At 36.6% G+C, this 23,771-nt stretch overlaps 1 protein-coding gene across 2 annotated transcripts in view; it reads right to left on the bottom strand.

Annotated features, from left to right (window-relative positions):
* The window catches only part of LOC106465082 (choline transporter-like protein 1), a 64,602-nt gene that overhangs the window by 24,344 nt on the left and 16,487 nt on the right, over window positions 1-23,771 (bottom strand). The window contains exons 1-2 of one of the 2 annotated variants that reach the window (XM_022392904.1): window positions 16,623-16,712; window positions 6,123-6,220 (exon numbers count right to left, since the gene is read on the bottom strand). The exons of the other annotated variant lie outside the window; for it this stretch is intronic. The gene's annotated coding sequence lies outside the window, so the exon portion shown is untranslated. Of the gene's footprint in view, window positions 1-6,122; window positions 6,221-16,622; window positions 16,713-23,771 lie in introns of those variants that run through there. 2 annotated transcript variants of the gene reach the window in all.

Below are 23,771 nucleotides of genomic sequence, written 5' to 3'. Positions count from 1 at the left end.
CAATGAAAATGATTCACTTATGTAAAAGTACATAGGACATTTCGTGATGGAGGAAAAAAAAAATTTTCGGATTCAGCATACAGGAATTACTGTAGAATATGTAAAAGTTTCAAGACAATAAAACAATTGCAGGCCTGTGTTATGTAGATTTACAGTAACAGCTTGTCACATGAGATGTAACCTTGTGGTCTAACCCTTAAATAAAAACCCTTCCTTGATCTTGAAAACAAGTTAATTCATGAGATATAATTAGAATTATTACTAATTATTGCTTGATATTGATCTTGAGAAGTGGTTTAATTTTATAACATTGTTTTTCTTTTGGAATTAGGTTACGTTTTTCTTCTGGTTCTTTTTACTAATTCCTTTATTTATTGAAATTAATGGAATTGAGATTTATGTTGCATTGTTTATTAACATTTGTACTTAATCCTGACCAGACACAGATTTATAGCAGTTTTTTGAAAGTGTTAAAATCTTTAGTTGTTTGAAAGTTTTAAGTTTGGATTTCTGTTCTATTTTAATAAGTTGTTTCTGTTTGACTCCAGTTATAGTGGCATTTTGTTTTAGACCATTACAATATAATCATTAAACAGTTGGTCCAATGTATACCAGCACTATATTGTCTAATGATATACTGAAAGAGTATAAAGGGAAATGTTCTGAAGACAGTATTTGCACTACCTCTTGACACATTTGAAGAATATACAACAAAGCTTTCTAAAGATAGTACTTTATTGCCTCATGACACACTGCAAGATTATACAGCAAAGATACCTAAAAATAGCAATTTATTACATCATAACACACTGAAATAATAAACAGCAAAAAATTCCTTTACTGTATAGCCCATCAAAAATGATGGCGGAAGTACTACAATTCCCTACATGACACAAATGTTGAAATACAGTAACTATATTTTCAACCGCAGCTTGAATGGTCAACTGCTCAAAAGTAGCTGGTGCATTACAGATCCCAAATGCCATGACACACGACTCATTCAAGTCTTCTCAAGTGCTAGAAGCATCATCTAGCTTGACCTATCAGTAGCCAAAAGCAAGACCTAGTGAACTAGATCAAAGAGATCATTCCAAAAAGCCAAGATATTTCCCCATGCATAATAATTTAGAAGGATTGAGAAATGTTACTGCATTTACCTGCCTAAAGTCTACACAGAACTTCAGTGAATCTCCTTTTTTACAATCACTAGTGACGACCAAGCACTTTCTGAAAAAAAATTCCTGGTGATTGTTTTGTAGGACACTTATCTCCAGTATCTATAAGATGCTGGGTGATATTTGTTCTTCCCAGTTTGTTGTCTCTTTCAACAAATGCATTGGTAATGTCTGTCAGTAATATTTTGAGTTTCCTCTGCTGACCTAAACATAGGTTATTTGCAAAATCTTCGATTAGCAACCTCAACTGTACTGGCAATTATGTATTTCTTTGTCAACTTTATGTTGCTCAATTACACTAGCTATACCAGTAGTTTCAGTTACTTCTCCCTCATGCACGGTATCAACAATTATTCTTACTTGTACAGTGGTGTAAAATGAGATTTTGTTCACAGAATACCATGAAACACAACTTGTGTATTATACAGAAGTGTAACAGCCTCATCTACACACACTCATATAGTCCACTGCTTTGGTGAGTATTCTGATTGACATTTCATAGTTTAATCCCAGGGCTGCAGTTTATCTGGTGTGTTTGAAATGTGACAGTCAATTCCAATATTCATTGGTAAAGTAGCCCAAGAGTTGACAGTGGGGGGTGTTGAATAGCTGCCTTCCCTCTAATCTATCACTGCTAAATTAGGGATGACTAGCACAGTTAGCCCTTGTGTAGCTTTGCGCAAAATTCAAAATAAACAAAATCACCTGGTGCACAGGCAATACTAGCAGATAACAACTATAAGATATTAAGATTTTAAATGCTAATACTTGAACCAAGATCTGTTATCACAAACCTTGCATGTTTAATAATGGTACCAACAATGATGTAGTGTTGAGATTCTTCATTCAATGCAAGCCAATCACTATTTGCAAGGATAAAGGCTGTAGTCAGTGGCCAGAATGGCAGTATGCATGATAATGACTGATACGCTAAGAGATCAAGTCACTGAGTTTTGGCTCCACCTATATCAACTTCAAACTCTACCTCATGTCCATGTAGTTTCATAAGCACATACCAAGCCATACTTGGTCTTCAGATATCATATTAAACACAACAACAGAATGAACAGACAGATAGCTCTTTTCTCAGAAACTAGTAGCAATATCTGATCTGGTTCTTGCTAGTCTAAATTAACAGACTTAACAACATTTACAACTTGTCATTCTTTTTCAGCTGTTGCCAATTATTTGGTCTACTAGTGGATGTACAGGCTCCTGTGAAGATACAGAGATACCACCAATGATGAAACTGTCCACATTTGTAATATTCCCTTCTATCATCAGGGAATCAGGATGTATTTCCATCTGTATCATTGGTACAGCTGGCATGATGGCTTAAGTTGTTACTGCCACTCAGCAGTGCTGAGTTATTAATGGATGGCCTCATTAAATGATTACTACAGCATCCCTCAAACCATGTTATGTACAAGCAAAGAGATTTAAAGGAAGGAATGGAGATGGGTGTGAAGGAGGAAATACCCTCCCAAGTGGCCAAAGATTTGGGCAGAAAGGATGAAAAGGAAAAAGAACCACATTGGAAAATTTGAAACGGTCATTTGGTATACAGCTCGTGAAGGAAAGGCGAATGTAATGAGAAAACAAGGATGATACTTGCTGCAGAGAACCAGTCTGCCACGCCAGAAACCAGATAAAAGCCATAAATGATGGATATAGGAGAGTAGGAGAATGGGGGAGGAAATGACCCCAGTATTTGGTGCAAAAGTGGAAACCACAGCAGAGCTGGCTAATGTGGAGCCACTTACAGAACCCAACTCAGAGTGGTCTGGATGATGTAAAGGAACCAGAATAGCAGAATCCTGACTATGGACAACCAAAACTCCAGCCAAAGGATGTGTAACAGAAGATCAAAACCAGAGAAGTGAAGAATTTATATAAGTGGTAAAGGCAACGAGATCCAGAACACCTTACTGGGCAAAGAGTCCCCAAAAAACCTGTGGGTCCAGTAACCACTCCTTAAGGAGAATCCTATCAGAACTTGATATATGGTCCACAACAAGATTCAGGGCACTAGAATATGACAAGTCAACATAAGAATCTAATGGCTGTGGCACAATACAGGAGAACCAGTGGCCAAAAACAGAGATCTCTCAGCTGAGTTCCTTCTTCCCTGAAGATGTACAATGAGAGTTGAATTGTCAGAAAGCACCATTACCAACTGCCACTGAAGGAAGTGCACCAAAGCCTGACAAATTGTGAGGAGCTCCAGGAATTCAAAAGGACAGAGGACTCATAGAGAGTCCACTATCCTGAAACCTCCCAAGCAACAAGATAAGCACCCCAACCAGAAAGGGATGAATATGTAAAAGGTGATGTTCTGGTCGAAAAGGAGGAAGAGGAACACCTATAGAGGTGTTGTTATGATCCAACCACCATGCAAAGTTGGTTGATAAAGGAGGAGGAAAGAGGCATCCAAGGGATCCTGAACAAAGCTCCTCTGGACCCACAAAACCCATTGAAGTTGACACATGTGAGCATGACCGAGAGGGATGAAGGCTTCCACAGGAGCACACGTCTTCAAAAGGGAGAAGGAGAGGAGAAGAGTTGTAAACTAGAAGTTTCATAGCCCTCAACCAAAGGGAAGAAATTTGAACTTGACTGAGAAGGGAATTAAATAAAACCCTAAAATGAACTAGGTATTGCTTGGAAGTGAGGAAAATGTTTCTACACCAGCCAACCAGCCTCAGCTACTATTCTTAGGAGAAACTTAGTATGAAAGGCAGAGTCGGCCCAAGAGGAAGCCAAAAAAAAATAGCCAGTCATCCATGTAAGGTGGAAAAGAAGTCCTCAGGAATGAAAAAGATGGGCAAACACCTGGACTATCAGACTTAAAACATAAGGAGCTGAGGCAAGTTTGAATGGAAGAGACTGACCTGAAACACACACCCTGACAAACAATACAAAGATAATGTCAGAATACAGGGGAGATGTGAATGTGTAGGTATGCATCTGACACATTGACCATCATCACCCAAAAACCTGGAGGAAAACCCAATGAAGGGCTAAGAACAACTCCACGGTGAAACATGGGAGGACCAAGAATCAGTTCAGAGCCGACAGATTAATGATAGAGCACCAGTCCCCATTTTTAATGTCAGGCTGGTTTGTTTCCTCCTAATGTCAGTCAAATACTTATTCAAAATACTTTGTTTTGTTTGTTTGTTTCAAAGAAAAGTCACATCGGACCCACAGGGTCCACCATGTGGAATTGAACCCCAGGTTTCATCACTGTAAATCTGTAAACTTACTGCTGTCCCTCTGGGTGACCTTAAAAAGGAAATAATGCTGAGGCTGTCGAACTCAAGATGGTGACCCATTTCCTCTGGACAGAATGCTAGCCCATCACAACTCAACTCTGAACTAGGAGGTGGAACCCAATGTAAAGCTGGGTAGACTGGAACAAGTTGGGTAAAGTGTCTTACTCAAGAACTCAATAGTATAACGTGCCTGCCTCAAACTCGTGCCCATCTGATTATGAGTCAAAAGCACGAATTTAATGAGCCATGTTGCCCATTGAAGTATTGGGGTGAAATCCTCACAAAGGTACAAATGACTCACAAATGCCACGAGTGTATGTAGGGAAAGCCATACTGACACCCAAACTGAACTGGTCCATGAAACGACTCACGTGAACCCCAATATCCGGAGAGGGTTAGATAACACTAAATACCAACTCGAAATGACATTTGACTGTGAGGCATAGGCAGGAGAAGGAAACAGGCTGTCAAATGTACATCATCATGTGCAGCCAAATCCTCAGGAGAAAAATATTATCAAGTGCTCAGAAGCCCGCATAAAAGTAGCCAACTCCCTACAAACTAGAGCCATTATTTTTTGAGTAGATAAAGCTTGCTCAGATGCCATTGAAGTGACAAGCAAAGCAGCTGTATTAGTTTAAGCAACTGTGGTAGATGTTACGTGAAATTGCACTGGTATGACAAATGGAATTGACTTGGAAAAAAGAGAATTGTATCCCCAAAAATTCTCAAACTGGACAAAAGTCAAAACAATTATGGCTGGGAAACACATTATGCAGTTGAAAATTTAAACTGTAACTTGAGCAAATATGTGAAAAAATCAGTCATAAAACATGAGCGAAAACAAGTCTGAACAGAAGAGAGAGCACATGTTCATTTGAATGATAGCATGCAGATGTCTCACATGATTACATGTGAAGGTAGATCTGTGTATGAAAGAAAGCGACGAGCAAAGATTTTGCTTATAGAGAGCAGTACAGGTTGAGGAAAGTTTTTTATGAGCGGAAGTAATATATCGTATCAGAAACCCTAATTTTGATTAGCTCATAATTTTTATGAAAATCAGCTTAATTGTAATTTTGATAAATAGAATAATCTAAAACACCAATAAAAGGAAACAATTTTGATTAATCGATTAGCTTACGTGACACATTGATGTAACTGTTCCTCATAAGTAACTGATTATAGGAATTATCTAATTTAATTACCCAACCCTACTCAGCACTCATTCAGGCTGAATCATGCTGCTATACAACAGCTGAGGGTTGGACACCATCTATTGTGGCTTCACATTATGTGTGGTCAGTACACTTGGGTGGTGTGTTTCTGGTGGATCCACTCTACTACAGCAGATTTTCTTTTGATCTAGCAATCTGATTGAAGATACTATTTCACACTTTGTTCCTATGAAATCTTCAGTCAGAGACATGATACAGACATTCTAGCCAGGTGTTGAGGATATTACGGATAAAAGTAGGAATTTTTTCATCAAAAATAGGGGGGAAAGAAGGACTATTTTCATACATGTAATTAGGAAAAGTGGGAATTTTTGTTGAAGTTGCTCTAACATCTTAAACTGTGGGATTTATAGAACAAACTAATTCTAATTACAGCTACAACCCAACTAATAACTCTTTTTAAATACCAACAGTAGAAACTAAGAATTACTTACCAATATTTAATTACATTATTTTTCAGGTACATACCACTGCCATCAGTCATCAGAAGGAAACAGCAATTCACACTGCCTACTCAGTACTGCCAGCTGGCCTAAAAATTAAAATAACTTTTATCAATTCAAAATATTTATGTATACATTTCCAAGCATGTAATACAAATACTATAATGTTAATAAAACCATTGAATTAGTAATAATAAGCACATGAAAGTAACTTTTTTGTACATTTATAGAAATAGCTGTGGTCTTAATATTACATAACACATCTTACCACTGTACACTATAGTAAGTCCTATGAACATTATGATAAAAAACATACTTCAGTTATGTAAAAATAACATATTTTCATTTCAAGAGACTGCATTCTTTTTTTTCCAAAAACCGTTTTCCATGAAACAATTTTTCAATACTAACCAGTACTAACATAACTTTGTCATATCATTTTCATAATATAAATAGAAATAGTAAATATTTGTGTAGAGGTTATAATCTGTCAATGTACAACTTCTACTGTCACTACCTACAGGAAAACAAAACTGTAGTATCAGGAAGTATTAATAGCAGAAAAAATGAAGATTCTAAATGTTACACAACTCAGTCATTTTCTTTCATTTTTTTAAGAAATAATTTTGTTTGTTGTTAAGCACAAAGTTCCACAATAGGTTATCTGTGCCATGCCTACCATGGGATCAAAACCCAGTTTTTAGCATTATGAGTCACCATATGTACCACTGAGCCACTAGGGGTTTTAAGATATAGAATTATCTTCTATGAATTTTCATTCCTCAAAATTAATCATAATAATATTCAATTAAAAAATCTTCATCACATCACAGCCATCCACTACACCATTTAAAATTTCAGAAATCTAACATGTATGAATGATTTGTCAAATTAAACCTGCAAAAGTTTTTATGAATCACCTTTTGTTGAAAGTTAACACTTTCCTTACCTGATAATGTATTTCCAATAGTTACTTATCTCTCTGTACACATTAGCTATTCCTTGCATATCTGCCTTTGAGATTTTGCACATGCCATTAGCCTTGAGCTATTTCCTATCAAGACATGTTATAACATGAAATGAGCTAGTGTTTGATGTAATCATCATGTGACAATAGCCCTCCACCAATAGGAGAGCAATATATTCTCATTGTACAGTTGATCCCCATAAGCCCTTGCACTCAAAATTACTTTCATTCTTAGACGATGCAAGAATAATGCGCAACAGTGGTGGAAGGTGTACAGAGAGGTAAGAATTTATCGGAAAAACATTTTCAGGTAAGGAAGATGTGAACTTTCAAAACGATATACATACTACTCTCACACAGTATGTAGAATCCCATACTGATTTGATGGAAGAGTGGGTGTAATTGTGAAAGCCTAGACTACAATTAGGGTTCAACAATGAAAAACAAATTTATTCAACAATAATAACACTTAGAAATAAATTCAACACTTACCAAAACACAGTTAATAAACACGTGCCTGGCCAGGACTTGATGCTAATGTTAATAAACAACCTATATATATAAAGATGAAATGTGTTTGCACACTAACTCCTCCGAGTCTATTGGGCCAATTTCAAACAAAATTTGTATGTAAACACTATAAACTGTGAGAAATGTCCTAAGGGGGTCAAAATTGAACTTTACCCTTTTCTGTTTTGTAAAGCCTGTTGGTTAATTACTCCCAGCCTATTGAGTCAATCTCAAACAATCTTGGCAGGTTGAAGCTTTAGACAATGTTGAATATTATAAAGAGATTCAAAGTCAAAGTATGAAAGTTGCTGGATTGTTTCTCAAATCAGTTGATGGGTATTTCAGCTTGTATATCATAAATATCAATATTATTTCAAATAATAGAATCAGGCAAAAGAACCAGAAAGGAAAAACCTAATTCGAAAAAAATACAGCAAATACAATATTCCAAAAATACCTTTCAGTATTAATAACAATATCGAGTGACAAACAGCAATAATTCACTAACAATAACATTCACTAACTATCTTGTGACTCTTTCTCTTAGTGAAGCTTCTGGCAGGGTATTTACTCTCTAAGCTAAACAATAGAAGGAAATAATAAATGAATAATAAACACAACCATGATCATAAAAAAATGACAATTGAAGTGAAAAGCCCATAGAGTGTGACATCCTATAGTTGGGGCTTACCAAAGTGGTAACACTCATGGGAGACTGCATCTATCTCATGCAGGGTATACTCTTTGCTTGGATGAAAGTATGGAAGGAGGAGGGCAAAAAAAGCAATGTGTCACATGGATGGGCAGAATAATATACAAGACCAATCGAACATTTGCAAACAACAAGTCCATTGGAAATGAGGTGTAGTGTGTCTGAAGCAATGAACAGAACATACAGTTTCGTATGTGTTCTGTTGTACAATTACCTCACCTTACATATAGGAATGGTGATTAAATCCCTACCTGTCCTGTGAGGAGAACAATTTGCTAATTCCGGCTACCCAAACCACCTGGTATATTTTTTAACAGGGGTGATCTGCACTACACTGGCATGGATACCCCTGCCCTACTTTCCATCACATTGTATTGTCCATTCAGACTCTTTCCAGAGGACTTGTACAACCAGTGAGAAACTCTCCAAGTTGACCACCCCAATGGCTATGAACTGGAAGTGGCAAAGTTCTTCTGTGCTCCACCTAGAAATCAGGGAGAGGACGGAATTCATGTTGGGAAGAAACCAGAGATGTGCCCAGACCTGATTGGATCTAACTACTGCAAAGATCTTTTACTGGAGAAAGTGCAATGGGTTGCCACAAAACCTATTTTGAAAAGCCAGCATGCATTAGCCAGGGAAGTAGCCAGACACTCTCCCAGTGCTGGATTTACCCATACTAGTCCAAGAAAGGTATGGTCTGGAATGGAATGGACAAGGAAATACAGAAAACCCCATCCCAACAGTGGGCACTTGAAGAACCAGGGAGGATGGGTTTAATGCTTTTCATTACCCCTGACTTAATGTGAGTTTAGAGAAGTAAGTATTTCCTGTGAGGCAACACTGGCCTCAGGGTGGTTCCAAGAAGTGAATGGGAGAATGGTCTAAACAGGTAAAGAAATAAACATGGCACTTACCTGTTAAAGACAGTGAGTAGACTGAAAAATCACATCTAGAGGGAGACAATATGATGAGTGAAATGAAAGCAGCTGATGGTAGAGATAATGGTAGATGGAGATGTTGGGCATAGTCCACATCCAAGAATCATTGAAAGTGTAAAGCCAGAGTGACTCCAGCAGCAGAGATGTGATGGGTTGAAACGTGATACAGTCTGTAAGCATCTTTAATCAGAGAGGAATAGGTGATCCAGATGATCTGACAAATCCATCAGGTAAGCTTACAGGATGAGAAATCCCTGGAAGAAAAAGGGTCCCATGGCAAGAATAAACAACTGTGAGAACCCCAAAATGGACCCATGCATGCCAAGTAACACCTGACTACACAAAGTGGACATAAAAGGTGATCAGGGTCAGCATGATAATAGAAGAGATATGCGAAAAAAGGTATGATCTACCTCCAAAGCCACCTAAGTCTTAGGAGGAGATGAGGGAATAAAATCAAGGAAGATCTGTGACACAAAGTATGGGAGGCATCCAGTGCATAAAGATCAAATATACAATGACCACAAGCAAGAAGGTAAAGGAAACAGGTTTTAAGAGAGAGATGGTGTAGGAACCAAGTAGCCAAGTATTCAAATGTGGCTTGAGTAAGAGTGTATAAAACCATATTAAGGTTCAAGTTGATTGAAGGAATAAGACAAGGAGGACAATGAATTAGAATGGATCAGAACAAAGTGAAAATAACAGGGGAGGAAAATTTAAAACCATAGCAAAAAAGGCAAAAGGTGGTCAACAAGGCCACCTGATAGCTTGTGATGGTAGAAACCAATAATCCTTGGTCGAACAAACAAGTAAAGAAGGCCAAAAGATGAGCAACAGTAGAACAGCCTGGTGGTAGAAAGTGGTGGATGAACCAGTGTTAAAAAACATGTCATTTTTGTTGATAGTAGAAGGGAAACATGATTATAATAAAAGTAGGACTACACAGTCAAAGAAACCTGACTGGCAAGCAAGGGACCAGGAAAAGCCTATGCAGGACGATGAAGGGACAAGACTCCTGGATGAAAGAGAGATGTTTGAGATTGAAAATGGAGTGAGTGAGATGGATGCAAAGGGGTCATAGATGCCAGTCGGTAAAGAAGGAAAAACCAAAAAGGTGCTATCAACAGGACCCGACAAGGAGTGTCACGAATCAATGCCAAGACATGTTGGAGAAGGCGAAGATGAGGGTACAAATACAAAATGATATGACACCAATCCAGGGTGAGAGAATCCACCAATGGGTGGTCAAGAGCTCAGAACATTGATGTGCAAAGTATAATATACATGAGACCAAACCTCCAAGACCATGGAATTGTCCAGAGATGTGGCTCGACCTGTAACAGATGTATCAGTGAAAAGATGGAAATCCAGATGGGAGTGGGAGTGAGATGCTGACTGTAGTGTTGGCATGTTCCAGCCATCAACATGGCAGCAGCACAAGAGAGGACAGAGGATTATGAGAAATTTTTCACTAGTTACTCAAAGTCCACTGAAAAAGCCTTATGTGAGCATGGCTACAGGAACAAGATGTTATAAAGATGCAAGAATCCCCAAAAGAGGTAGAACCTCTAGTGCAAGAAGTATAGGAGAAGCAAAAGTCGAGGTAACTAGATGCTCCATATACAATACAGAAAATGGGAAAAGGCTGATCCCAACAGAGTTGAGAATTGAAAAAACACTCCCAGGTGGACCAAGAATTAAGTGAGAGTTAGATACAACTTTATAAACTTGACCAGTCAACCCAGACAAGCCACCTCTTGGAGGAAAAGTGATGTGACTGAGAAGGAGCCAGTTGTCCATGTAATAATGACAATGAAGTCCAAGACTGGGAATATGATAAGGAAATACGTCCGTGACTCAGTTCAAAACTGGTACACCTGATACTGGTAAAAGAGACAAAGGAAATAAGGTAAGAAAAGAGCAATAAAAAATATAGAAAGGCATCCAAGATGTTGACCTTGGTCATCCATATTCTGGGAGAAAGGACCAATGGAGAGGAAGATATAACTTCATTTTGAACTGAGGAACCACCAAATAGTGGTTCAAAGAGGAAAAGTCAATGACAGAGTATCAGTCCTTGGTTTTTTGGGAAAAACAAAAAGCCAAGAATAAAACCCTGGAGAGGGGCAAAGGACCCTCTCGATGGCTCTCATGATCTCTCATGGCCTCGAGATGCAGAATACACAGAGAATCAAAAGAAGGAAGAAAAGGAACAGGAAAAGAGGGCAGAAGAGGAAGAAACAAGAAGTGAAAAGAAAGGCCATGTGTAAGAATCTGAAAGACCCACTACTCAAACACAACTGAGGTCCAAAGGTCTGTGAACAGAAATGGACATGCCCCTATGAGGCAAGAGCCAACTGAGTGCAAAGGAAGGGATTCAATGATAGGATGTTTGATGGCCAACCCGACAAGAAGAGGAATAGTGAGAAGCAGTAGAGGGACAAGAAACGTGAATAGAGAGAGTGGACACATGAGGCTTTAAGAGACAAGAAACCAAGCAGGAAAGGGAAGAATGATGTCATGCAGCTTTGACCTAATTCTCCAAGATACTAGAAATAACTAGAAGACTTCAGGGGAAAAAAAAGAGCTATACAGAGGTCACAGTGGTAAGGATTGGGAAGACAAATGGTAGAGAGAAGAATGTCATGTTCCAGAAGGTCCCAACAACAAAGGAACGAAGTAAGAATGAACAAGACAAAAGACAAAACCCTGGCCAAGATATTGAAAGGAACAACTATAGATCCCCCCAAAAAAACTACTGTGATTATGGTTTGGATGTTTTAGATAAAAGATTAAAGAGGATAGATAATAAAAGAGATGTGTAAGAAAAAGGCAAAGACAAGAAAATTGTGCACTAGATAGTGACACTGTAGATGGGGGATGGGAGCAGCCTTCCAAGTGGGTAGAATGGACTCCAGGGATTGGGAACTCAAGAGCAGAAAAGAATAATGGCCATAAGCCATGACAATGGAATCCTCAAGTCAAAGAGGATGAGGCATTTGATAGTAAGAATGAAAATGATTTAGGAATATGTCAACATGGACACATATGTTAGGAGAAGTAGGAAAAGAGTCAGCATAAGTCACATAGTAAGGAATGGGAAGAAACAAGTCATAGGAAAAAGGGAAAGTGAAGAGCAAACTTGAGTATTAACTCCACAATGAGATTTGAAGATGAAACAATGAAGGCATCAAAGAACCCATGACATGATTAATCTATGGTTGTAACATTTTTCACAACCAACAAGCCTCCAGTGGTCACAGATAAAGTAGAAGCAGTGTTAGCAACATTGCCAGAACCTTGAGAAGAGGTAGTAGTCACTATCACTTCAAAATTCAAGGTCATTGTAGCAATTATCTAGGTCACTTTTTGTTAGTTATTTAGTAGCAATGTAGCTTTAAATTGAAGTTAAAACAAATTAAAAGGAAACCAAAGAAAGTAAACACTGTGAAACGACAGTGCAAATATCACAAAATTAATTAAGTTTGAACTTAATGAAACATCCACTAAATACAATGCCATGGATAAGAATGAAATTATTTTCAAGTGCAAGTGCTTATGGGCATCAACTATGCATGGAGAATGTGTCCCCTCCTTATTGGTGGAGGACTATTATCTCATGATGATTACATCATACACTAGCACAGTTCATGTTATAACATGTCTCAGGAAAGAGATAGCTCATGGCTAAAGGCATATGCATGAAAAATAGCTATTGCGTGCAGACAAGTAAGAATATCGTTTTGGAATAAATTATTATACTATTCAACAACAAACTAAAACATCATCCTTTTACTAGTGTCTGTGTCTCCAGTACAAAATTTCAGATATATATATTATAAGCCTTTACACAAAAAAAATCATTATATATATAGCAAAAAATACAACATGGTATGGATAACTATCATTCTAAAGAAACAGACCTGCATTTGTACATAATTCAATGGTGTACATACAGCATCATTTCTTCCATTAATTTTTTTTTAGTCAAGAGATTTTGTGAACTCAGTTACATTTCCAATTTGTTTATTTTGCTTTTTTAATTTTAGTTTGAGCCACTTCTAATTCATATTTCTGCTCTTTATAGCTTCTTTTTTACCAACTTTCAGCTGCCTTGAATTCTTACCAAAACTATTTTGTCTTTTTCTTTAAGCTTTTCTTCTTCTGTGCTTATGGCAGATTTCTTTACTTCTAACTGCACTATCATCTCCTTCTGTGTGTTTCTGTTAGCTGATTAAGGCATTTTCTGCTTTTCTTGTGATTTCCTTTCTTATTTCCTACTTTCATAGTCTCTGATAGCTGCATTTTTCATTTCTTTTGTGGTTGGAAAATGTATGTAATTTATACTTAAGAGACTGAGCTACATCTTTTTCTGTCCTCAATCTATTTATGTTATCTTTTCCAAGACTCTTTCTTTCTGGTATGACTGTGTTTTTATCATTTGAAAGCTAGCTTTTACAATTAGCACTTTTTTGACCAATGGAATGTAAGACCTTCACTAGACCAGGAAGGAAAGAAAGCTCTTGCTCTTTTGTCCTGTTTTTATTTATTTTTTGCTTGAAAATGTAATTTGATATCTTGTTAATCTTTGGCATCTCCCAGTATCACAATATATATAATATCTTGGGATCTGTGTATTGATATGTATTTTCCATTATTAATTACAAATGTTACTTCACTTTCCTGATCTATTTGTTGGGTACTTTGTGCCAGTCTCCATATTGCATTGCTTCTTAAGTTTGATTTCTGAAGCAGCAGGTGCAGACATTTCTTCAAAATATAATAAAGAGGAGAGTGTTTGAGGAAACTGGTATTTTGTTATTAATTGATAGTATTTTTGCAATGAGTAGAGGACAATCTTCTGAGCATTAAGCATGAGCTTTTCCTGCTGACTAGAATGGGTGTCAACCCAAACATCCATCTAGGATAAACTCAGCTGTTTTTTTATTACATCAATCTCAGTTAAGCACTTTTCCATGTTTATTACCTACTACAATTTTCTTCAGAACCCTTCTCGTAAAACTCTTCTCCAGTTCTACAATCACTTCATAAGGGACTTATAAGGGGGTCCCTAAGAATTAAAGCTGGTCCAAAATCTCTGTTATTGTGTGTTTAAGTGATTAAAGAAAACACAGTTGAGCCTTGCCAATGTTGTCCTTTTTGAATTTACTTCTTGTTTTCTTCAATATTTCATCTATGCATGAAAGAGCATGTAAATTCTCGTGAAATTACTTTTTGATATCTGAGAGGTTCTTGGTTACAAATTCAACTGATGAAAGGGAAGAGAGCCACCTATTCTGATATGTCTTATGAAGAGAATTTGCTCAAGAAAATACTTTATGATAGCTGAGAAGTTCTCGATTACAAACTCAACTGATGGAAGAGAAGTGAACCACCTATTCCGGACGTATCTTATGAAGAATACTTGCTCCAAATCTAGTTCCACTGAAACCTTTTTCAAATCCTTTCTTATGAGTTATGAGCAACATGTAAGTTGTATAGCACTAATAGCAGTAACCCTTCACAGTCTGCCTCTTTGATACTTTCTTTCATAACTCTCTAAATTGCTTTGTTGACATTTGGGTATCTGGGGTAGAGTACTTCCAGAACAGCTTTCACCATGTTAACCATGAGAGCATTGAACAACAATTTAATTGTGTTCTTCTGATCAAAATTTCAATAGCTTATCATATTGTTTATATGTTTCATGGTAGTATATAAATACAACATGCATTCCTGCCTTCTTATTTTGATATAATATTATTGTGAATGTATAAATGCAGTATTCACATAACACATAATAGTTAAGAAAGTCATTAAATTAATATCTTTATAGTTGTTTCTAACTACCTTTGTTCTTTGTCATTTTATTGAGGTCACACATCTTCTGCCTATAGAAGTCATGTAATGATACACATTGTTCATGAAGGTCAACAGCTAGTATCCTTCAATGGTAGTTCAGGTGGTATCTCAAGGTTATGATCTCCCTTGTGCTTGAATGAGAATGACCAATCATGTGAGTGGTACTAGTCACTCTGGATAAATCCAAATCTGATGTTACCTATGAAGTAAGGAATGTTGGATTTAAGCAGTAGAAGATACAGCATCCAGTAGAAACAACCATTCCATGTTTAATAACAGCATGCACGCAAACTTTGTTAAATGAAGATTGTATATTTTGTGCACTACTTTGTGTCCATTCTCTTTCTTTCCAAGATTCAGTACTACTTCATAATATCTTTTTAAAACTTTGTTGTTAAGCAGACTTATCCCACTGCTCTAAAGTTAATTCAGTTTGAATTCAATGTACTCATTCAGCAGTCTCATTGGTACACACTGATTAGTAAGATCCTGAAGTTCTTATTTGTTCACAAAGTTATATATTGGAGAAAGGTCCAAGTTCCTCTGAAACCATATAAGAAGTCTTGGAATAACCTAGTTTAAAGTTCTCTGATACTGGTCATGGAACTGTATTGAAACAATTAATTCAGTCTATCATAATAAGCAAATGAAAACTCATTAAGAACAATAGTATCTCTGCCTCTTGTGTAGGTTTACTTGTTGATAACTTTTCTGCATCATACATGTAAACAAATTTTTTACACTCTTTCAGTGATAGGTTGATAAAAAGCTTCATGTTTATCACTCTTAGCCTATAGATATACCATAATTATGTCTATTTTGCATTGAGAAGGAACTGGAGAACAATTTACATCATACTTTGAAGTCATTAATTTTGTCCTTTTCACTCCAATATCCTACTCTGTTCTTCTTTTTACCCTCAGTCAGCAAGTATGACTCTTGAAACCTTGTCCTCCCATGAGGCATGGTAATGGTAATGGTCACTTTCTCTTACAAGGCTACATACATTTAGAAACAAATACATCTGAAAAAACCTTTACCATTTTATGTCTACTTTTGACATAAAATAATACATCTTAAAAATAAGCTCTGATGATCTTCTGTTATGAGTTAAAGAATAATGATAAGAATTGGCAATGGACAGCTTTCTTTTCTTTTTTGTTAGTCTCATAATACACATTTCAGTTTTGGTTTTTATATTAAATACATATATATATACATATTTCAATCAGTACTTTGAAATAACAAAACTTATGTCAAATACTAAAGAAACCTGTTTAAACTCTAGAAAACTACCGTATATAGAATGATACAACTTCAATACTCAATTAACACATATGAAAGAAGTTTGTTGTGTAGGGTCTCCACCATATGTCAGTAAAAGTAACTAACTGTTGAGAATTTCACATTAACTTTTCACATGGCAACTGAGTAGAGGAACCATCAAAATATTTCCTTTAGTCTTTCTTCACTAAAATTTACAAAAGTTGCAAACTTACCATTTAACACTAATCTTCAAGAGTCTCCTCCCAGCAATATTTCTCAAACAGATATAGAAATATCTTCATGACAGCTTGACAGTACTGATGATGGCAATTGAACCATCTTCTATTTTCTGATTACAAATGGCAGATGATATTTATAGCTGAAAGACACTAAAACATTCTTAGGTTTTTCCTAGTAAACAGTCTAAATATTTATATTATAACATAAAGAAATATTTGAAAAAAGTCTACATATCAAAACAAACAAGCTGCATATCCTATACCAATTTGACTTAAGCTTGAAAAATGAATAACAATGAAAACTTGTAATCTTGTATGCCATTATAGGTTTAAAAAAATGTAGTGTACTGATATTAATTATGCACTTCAGAAATTCTCAATATACTTGGCAGAGTTGAAAATGGGAAAATTAAGGTTGGTTGGACACCTATATGATAACCTTGATAACAAACTAATGTTGCATTGACCTTCTAGGAAGCCCTCAACAAACACGTCGACCATAATATTTTCTTTGTCAGCTGCTGCCATGCTAAGGTACATTTTACAGTGCAAGCATCTAAGCTCATTGGCATATGCAGCTAAGTTTTTGTAGGCACCACATTAAGAAGCCTTGAATTATGCCTGATAGATTGCTTGATTTTCTATTGAACTGACTTGTTCATGCATCTCCACAACAATGGCTTACCAGCTGCAGAGTTAGTCAAGTCCCAAGTATTCTACAACATTTACTGTCAAACCATCTAAATAAAACAATAGACATTGCATTATTTGTTTTTCCAATTCCAAGTAGCTTCAGGAAATAATATAAATCTTCTTTCACCAAATCCCAAAATGATGAAGGAATAGCCTGTTTCACCTTGCTTTCTTCTGACAATTGTAGCAAAGGCAACTTACTATTGAATGTATCATTCTGCAAAACTGATGGTGAAGCAAGAGTCCATCATGCAATAGCTTCTACCAGAAGAGTTGCTAAGTCTTCAATAAAAATTACAATTAATAATAACTAGTCTTAATTATGAGTAACAGGCAAACCACTATAGGAGAGTGAAATATGTGCTAATTGTTTATCACAACAATATATATTTATATAAGTAGGTCATTCTTCGTGTTTTGTAGCTACTGAGGTCACTTGAAGTCATGAGCTTACCATGTCATGAGTAACAAAAGAAATGAGTTGCTTTGGGTGGAAAACAATAATGAATATTGATAAAAAAGCTCTCTTAAAGCATTTTGCACTTTCTAGCAAACATTATGTGTCAAATGTTCATGCACATTTTGATGGGGAAAATGGCAAATTGTGGTTCATATTTACAGGTGATTTTTTAAAAGGTAAGTATATTTTTCAAAAGCCTTTCAACAAGTTAGCCTACATTATGTGATTTTTTTTCTACTAAATCCAGCACTAAAAATCTCAACTCTTTGTAAAGACATCTTCTAATGAAAAAGTCGTAAATGGTGTCTTTTTATTGTAATAATGCTTTTATCCAGCTTCAAACCCTAATATTTAATTGTACCATACATGTCATTTCATGAACAAAATAGTTCCTGGTATATAAAGTAAAACTTCAAAAATGCAAGAACTATCAAACACCTCAGCTGTCATATAATTATGCAACAATTGATTAGCCAGAGAAAGAAGTGAGTTGAAAATATTCCAATTGAGTAAAGGTTGCCACAAAATTGTTTTTCAAATGAATCTTGTTTATTTCTTTTTCCTTTTTTTTTTAGTTGAGATCTCATCACTCTTCTCACAATGTGGTCTCCTTGGTTTTTTGAAGATGAAAATGTGTAGTGACTTTTCAGCAGTAATTTCTCCTCTTGCCATGGGCATCCTTTAGGTTTTTTAGTGAGTTACAATCAAAATTTAATTAACAACCTCAATATGGGTTCAGTCAATTTGACCAACCACGTGATCTTTTTGTACTCCTTTAAGGTCTTCATATATTTAATACTTATAACTCTCAATATAGTGGGTATATCTTCACGAAATTTGGTAGTCTTTCAGTTAATATTACAAGTCTTTCACATACAAAAAGTCATATTTCTTAGTGAAGTATTTTTAATAAAATAAAATAAGGATTTGTATATAAATATGTTGAGTATTTGTTTTGAATAGTCTGTGTTCAAAGTAATTTTCATGTTAAAATTAAAAATACTTTTTGCCATCTCAAAAATCTCAAATTTCCTTTGTCTAATTCCTAAAACCTCCTAAATGCATTTCAAATGCATTTCATATGGAACACCCCATTTCTACAGAGCCTGTTGCAACCTAAATAAAGTATATAGTGTTAGCGGTTGCTAGTAAAAAATTGGTTTGGAAACAGCATACTTGACTGGGCAACACTTGCTACAGAGTGAGATCCTGTGAAAAAAAAAAGAGGTAATGGACCATGGAAAGGAAAAAAAAGATGAAATTAGTAATAAAAATACCCACCACTCTCTATAATCTAGCAGATGTGGTTAATATAGCTATAGGGGGTAGTCGAAAACCCTCAGAGAAAGAGACTGCCAGATCGTGCATATAATGTGAGATAAAAGCATTTGGTGAGGTCCATATACCAGCCACACAATGTTCTTCAGTGGGTATTTCAACTAGGCTGCAAAGGACATAGAAACGTGACTCGCAAAAGTTCCTCACCTCCAAAGAGAATCCAGCATAAGCAATATGGATCAGTTTACGTACCCACCCCGTCAAGATAACTGATGATAAATCCCAGAAAACTGAAGGGTCCCAATGAATAAAAAACTGTTGTCTAGCACCTCTAAAAGCTTTAGTGCTGGCAACATAACACTTCAAGGCCTTCACTGGACATAACAAACAATCAGAATCCAATCAATCATAGAAGTGAGAAATAGCTGTCAGATGAATAGGTGAAAAGGATTTATCCCCTTCCATGGTTGCCCATGTCTTAGGTAAGGAGGACATGTCTGTACATAAAAGGATGTAGGTAGAATGATAAAGCATCCTGTACATGTGAATCGCAAACAACACTGACTGTCAATATCTACAGCCAGCAGTAACAAAACATAAACCTTAAGGGAAAGGGTTACATGTTACATAAGGTCAAGGGCTCAAAATGATGTCGAGAAAGAGCATGTAACACCACCTTCATATACCAGTTAGGTAACTGAAAAAGTTGTTTGGGACAAAGGACCCAAAATGACTTGAGGAGGCTGAAGACCCCTTGGGACTCAAAGCATTTCCATTTCTTAGAGTATCAAAAATAGCCAATAAGGCCACCTTATATAGGGTGATTGTGGAAGATGTTAAACTCTGGTCAAAGAACCGAGGCAAAAACCAAGCTGTGGTTGGTATGTCTGGACAAGGTAGTTTTAACCTCCTCACAATACACCATTGCTTATACGTGTGCCATTTCATTTGATAAATGTCCATCATGGGATGATGCAGAAACTGAGACAGGTACATGGCAGCCTTAGAACTTAAACCCTGATGCCATGTGAAGGACTGCATAACCTCCACGCATGAAGCTTGAGCTTTGGAATGTATGGGTGTAAGATGTCAGATCGTAGCACTCCTGAAGGTACTGCAGAGGGGGAAACCAGGGTTATGCCAGAGAATCCAGTGCTACCAACAGAAAATGACAATGGGTAGAATAAATTATTGCTAGAACTCTGGGTAACAGACGAATCTGTGGGTAGGCATATAGGTGCAATCCAGTCCAGTCCTGACTGAATGTATCTATTGCTAATGCCCAAGGATTAGGTACTGGAGACCGAAATGCTGGAAGTTAAGTGTTCCAATGAGTGGCAAATGGATCGATCATCGGTGTCCCAAACCAATAGTAAATCCAAAAGAAAACCTCTCAATGAAGCCGCAATACTATTGGAAAAAAATCTGGTTGGGTTGAGACAATTGATCCGCAACTAAATTCATCACCCCCGGAATATGTTAAGCTAATCAGATAATATGATGGTAGTGGGCCCAATAAAAAAAGATCCAATGTTCTAAAACAAAGTGACCTGGACTGAATGCCCCTTGATGAGAATTTAAGACACCACAATGAATTTGTTGGAGTGAAGCATGACGAATATGCCCTTCAACAATTCTAGACCTAGAGACATTGCTTTTTGCACAGCAAGAAGATCTAAAACACTGATTTATAGGGAAGCCTTATCATCTGTCCATAGACCCTGGAATTCCTGACCATTGAGATATGCACCCCATCCATGAAAAAATGGATTTATGAACAAAGTGGTGGCAGAGGAACACCTATTGTAGTATTGTTCCAATCTAACCACCACTCGATATCGAAGATGTTGATCCTGATTAAGGAGATCTGGAAATCCAAAGGATCACTGTTCATAATCCACTGATCATGTAGTGACCACTGAAAGGATCTCATGTGTGCTCATCCCAAGGGAATGAGGGATTTGAGTAATATCCACATCTTCAAAAGTGAAAGAACCATCTGTGCAGTAGGAGAAGGAGACTTGAATAAGAGTGGGACTGCCTGTTCCCTAGCATGGAGCCAGATGGGAATCAGCTGAGTCCAACTGAGAAATGTGTTGAAAAAGACCCCCAGTTGGATGATACATTGAGTTAGAGTGAAAATAGATTTCTTAATTCTGATAAGAAATCCTCTCTTGGTTGCTTCGGAAAATAAAATCTGGGTATGTTGTTCTGGTGCCAATATAACAAGTTGTCCATGGAATGATGTGTGTATTGGCCCAGAGAATGGAGGTAACGAGAAAAGGCTCATACAATGCACCAGAACACATATGGTGCTGATGCTAGTTCAAAGAGTAGAACCCTGAACTGCAACACCTGAACCCTGTGAACAAAACAAATATAATGGTGGGACGACTTCACTATGGGAACTTGCAGAATAGTTGTCAGTGACAAGGAACTTAGTCATCCAAAGTCCTGCCAAAAAATTCCAATGCAGGGTGAGGAATGACTCCATTGTGAGCTTTGTAGGATCTAGGAATTTACTTAGATGAGAAAGATCGATGACCAGATGCCAATCTCTATTATTATTACGAAAACAAAATTGGCAACACGAAAAGTATATCCAACAGTCGTACAACAGAGAGACCTGCTAGTGAATGCTTTGTTTAGAAAAAATTATGTTATTCAAAGAAAGTGCTTATATACTGTACCAAGAAAGAGAATACTTTGACACAGGTGGAGAGTATCACGAGACAGATATTGCCAAGGGCAATTAAGTGGAGAATAAAAAACTGGAGCAAGTGAATAAAATCAGACCAATGCTTAAATGGACAAAAGAAGAAACCCTAGCAGTCAAGTAATAGCTGTAGTGTGAGCAGAGGTATGTATGTTTTGGAATAAAAGTTCTGATATTACTATATACAAGAAAAATGATCACGTGGTCGGTCCTTCAGACTGATCATGTATTGAGAAAGTTCATAACCAGCTCAATGCTAAATGTGCAGTGCATGTATTGTATGTATGTTGTCTAGTCTAGTTGGTTAGGCTGCAGGTGCAGAATGGTCGCATTCCAATTGTCATGAACAGACTACTACAAAGTGTATGTGTATGCAATATGTGCTTGACAAAGTGTGAAAATACAGCATGTGCCATTTGGTGGGAATTTCTGAAAATTGAACATTAGTTTTGGCTATGGTATATCAAACTGAAACATTATGGCACTTTCACAGTGTTGTTGGAGGTCTCAAAAACAACATACAAGAGAAAAGAATGATCCACATGTTATGCTAAGCAATGAGGAAAGTGATTCACAATAGGAGTTGTTTTGATTTACAAATTGCTATGTTAACCCAGATATTTTGTCACCTGAAATAAACATATTCACAAACAAAAATGGTTGGTTGGTATATTATCAAGATTACTTGATTTTATTTATAAAGATAAGTCCATCTGTAACTAATATCATCATACATTAGATGTTGACCCAAGCAGTGTCACAACTGACACAAGAACCAGAAAAAGTATGATGAGTGAAGAACTTTCACCTCCAACAATATCTACCATTTCCTGAAATAGATCTACACCATAACAGTCACTGGACAAAGTGGTGCTTCACTGTATAATTTTCCAGTAAAATTTATAAAAAATATGAAGTTAAAAATAAGCAATATGATATTATAATAAGATAATAATAATAATCCCTGTAGACTCCCACTGGAGCATAGGGCCCCAACAACACCTCACCGACAGAAGTTGTTGTTGCAGTAATTTTTTAGCAGGTTGGTTTTTACGGGGCGGAGTTGCTAGCCCCGCACCCAACCCTGCTCCTTTCTCATCCTTGACTTGGGACCAGGCAATGGTGGTGGCATCCCTGCCAGGGAATGAACCCGGTACCTTTGGATTAGAAATCCAATGCGCTATCCACTGCGCTATAGGGACACAATATGATATTATACAAGTATATAAATTAAAGATGATAAAACCAAGGTATTAAAAATACCCATATATATCCATACTTAGTAATATCACTAAATGCAAGGAATAGAAATGTCAAGTCAGGTAGACTTACTTCTTTTCCTTGGTGAGTTTGTACTCATGCAGTTAATAAAATACTATGTGACTAAAGATTTTCGAATGTCCTTTATGTACTTGCATACTCTCACACATTGCACATGCATCAGTAGATTCTACATAAGATCTGATTTTCCTCTATAACTTAGATTTCTTTGTTGACAACCATGCTGTTGTCATGTTCTGGGACTTACTTATGCAATTTGCCTGTATTACACACATGTTTACATTGTTGATGCAATCTCAACATCGATATTTCAACATATATTTGCCATTGCATACTGATATTATTGATGGGTATGCTGCTTGTTAGGAGATTTCATTTGTGTACCACTCCCAATTTGTCTTTGTTTGATGATAGTTATTTTTTACTCAGGCCTCATCACCTTCCACATCTGCAGCACTGGTTTTGTCTGTTACAGTGCAACTCTAAACCCAGAACAATTCTGTTGGTCTCAATTTCTTTCACTCTCAGAATTTATATTTTTCATACCTTTTCATGATTCTAGGTTTGGGTAAAATTTTTGAAACTAGCTTTGTATTCATACACATCTTGTTCCCTTCTCTCATATTAGTTTGTTTGTTTTTTACTTTCGTGCAAAGCTACACGAGGGCTATCTGCACTAGCCGTCCCTAATTTAGAAGTGTAAGACTAGAGGGAA

The sequence above is a fragment of the Limulus polyphemus genome, unplaced genomic scaffold (assembly GCF_000517525.1).
Source record: "Limulus polyphemus unplaced genomic scaffold, Limulus_polyphemus-2.1.2 Scaffold1829, whole genome shotgun sequence".
NCBI classification, from domain to species: domain Eukaryota; kingdom Metazoa; phylum Arthropoda; class Merostomata; order Xiphosura; family Limulidae; genus Limulus; species Limulus polyphemus.
The sequence above is the reverse complement of the archived record's forward strand: the minus strand, read 5'-3'. Positions and strand labels throughout refer to the sequence as shown.